At 40.4% G+C, this 2500-nt stretch overlaps 1 protein-coding gene across 1 annotated transcript in view; it reads left to right on the top strand.

Moving 5' to 3' along the window:
• Positions 1-2460: 2460 nt before the first annotated feature.
• LOC122255163 (cuticle protein 19) overlaps positions 2461-2500 on the top strand; it is a 1695-nt gene continuing 1655 nt past the window's right edge. The window contains exon 1 of the mRNA XM_043019079.2: positions 2461-2500. This exon is cut by the window's right edge and continues 181 nt beyond it. The gene's annotated coding sequence lies outside the window, so the exon portion shown is untranslated.

Here is a 2500-nt window from a genome sequence, read left to right as displayed (position 1 = left end):
GGGCGGAGCGAATAGGGAAATCGTTTCATTGGACTCATCCAACCAGACGCCGTTTTCCGTCGCGAAACAAAAACTCCGCTTAATGATTGGCCGTTGAATAGTGCACGCAATTAGGCTCCGCCCCCGAACGGAAGTAAACCAATCAAAAGCATCGCATCACTCCACTTTTTTTAGAGAGAGATAAAAGGCTTGAAACATTTTATTAAAATCTATTTTCAAGACATGGAAAGCAAAAGCAGATTAGCCCTTTATGCAAAATTAACACAAAACACTAACAATACTTAATCATTCCGGAATATATAAAAGGATTTTTCTTTTCTAATTTGCCTTTACGATGAAGCTAAAACATTTCTTGAACTAACTCTCGAAGTGAGCGTAACTTTGCAAGGCGATCCGTCACTGGGTAGGGAGTGGGTGAAGGAGGATGCAACAGTGCCTCGATTTCAGAAGGAATGCCTCACTGGCACTTTCACCCTGAATCCTACGACACAGCAAAAGATGGTTGTAAATCTTTGATGAATTTTATTTGTTGACTTAATATTTTTGTTTCTTTGTTCGTTTGTGATGTCGCGAGAGGATTTTTTTATGTTCGTCATATAGAACTTTATGGCTAATATAGATATATATTTTAAAAAGATTAACACATAGTAATAAAGAAAAGATAAAGATATTGTAATCCAACATTTCTCGCCTAGAAAAATAGAAAAAAAAATCTTTCCTTTGAATTCATATATCAACAGACCGAAGCAAAATCTTTTTTATCGGAATACCCCCCCCCCCCCGACTCCCCCATCCCCAAACGCCACCACCACAACATTATCACATGGACAATCAGTTTCCCTTCACACTCCCTTTCCCTCCCCCTCCCCCCCGCCTCACCCCCACCCCCAATCTTGTGTGACCTTTGACATGCACCACAACAGGTTGAAGGTCAGAGCTCGGGTTTATGCTACTGCCCTCTGCCTCTTTACGTATCTCTGTGTTAGGTTTATGTGCGGTCTGTGTCATGTTATATTGTTTGACTTTGTGTTTTGTTGAACAGTGTATTTTAGTGACTTGAATTATCGTGGTGAAAGATGCCGGCATTGTAAATCTTAATTGCAAATTGCATTGATAAATATTGCAGACCCAACGTAGCTTCTTTTTGTGATCCTTTTGTATATATCTTTCTAAATACATATTTAGCTTTTCTTCAGTAATTTCTTTCTAATGAATTGATTTATCGATGGTTTTTTTTTCAGAAATATATGTATATATATATTTTTTTTTTTTTGGTAAATCTTTCCAACATTCTAAATCATTGAAAATGTCTAGTAACACATTTTGGAAGTGGACACGTAATATATATATTATGTTTATTGCCGTATAAATATACTAATTTCTGACATACACTACATACATATATATACTACAGACACAAATACATATATTAATACATATATACATAATTCTACTCATACATGCATACATAATAACATACATATATACATATACATACACACTCATACATCCATCCAACCACCCAATCATACCTACAATCATCCATCCCATCCATCCATCATCCATCCATCCATCCATCCACCCACCCACCCACCCACCCATCCATTCACCATCCAACCACCACAATACATCCCCACCCACCAAGCCCAGAGTAATCCCAAGAACAGAAGAAACCCAGGCGACCGTGCTAATTAGTCGTCCCTCCACGTCACGGGCTACAGCTGGTTCTCTCGCCCTCTCCTCTCTGGTTAGCGTACAAAGCTCGCCGCCCCACAGAGCACTCCGATACACAGCCCGCACAACCAGGGCTTCTATACCAGCAAGCCACCAGCACCCTCCAGCCTCTACCAGCAGCCAACCCCACACTGCTCCCCGCCACGACCCCCAACCATTCACACATCACACTTGTGCTACGCGTGCGACCCCAGAGTTACAAACGTGGACCGAGTTACAAACGGGCGTTTGAGGAGGATAGATAATTAACCTTTTGGGTTTTATGATTTTCGACTTACTTATTGTGATGGGATATAGTTATTATATTTAGGATATAATAGGATATATATAAATATAGACATATATATACATCATAACACACTTACTTACTCATATAGATATATACATATATACATACATGGACATATATATATATACATATACACATACATACATACATACATCATACATACACATACATACATATACATACATACATATACACATACACAATAATACATACAATCATAACATATATCCATATCCATTCCAATATCCCCCACCATCCCCCCCATCCATCCATCCATCCCATCCCACCATCCCCCCCACCCATCCATACCCCCCCACCCCCATCATCCATTCCCCCCCCACCACCCACACCAGATACAAGCAGACAAGTCATAAGCAAAAAAAAGCCCGTCATCCACCAAAGACAACGCTAATAGTCGGTCCTCCCTATAGTCGTCCCCCGCTCCTCCTCTCGGCTCTCTTCGCTCTTGCCTCCTGG

Source organism: Penaeus japonicus, unplaced genomic scaffold (assembly GCF_977035675.1).
Source record: "Penaeus japonicus unplaced genomic scaffold, GWHDUDI00000001_assembly GWHDUDI00000025, whole genome shotgun sequence".
NCBI lineage: Eukaryota > Metazoa > Arthropoda > Malacostraca > Decapoda > Penaeidae > Penaeus > Penaeus japonicus.
Note: the sequence above shows the minus strand (reverse complement) of the source record. Positions and strands in the feature narration are given on the sequence as shown.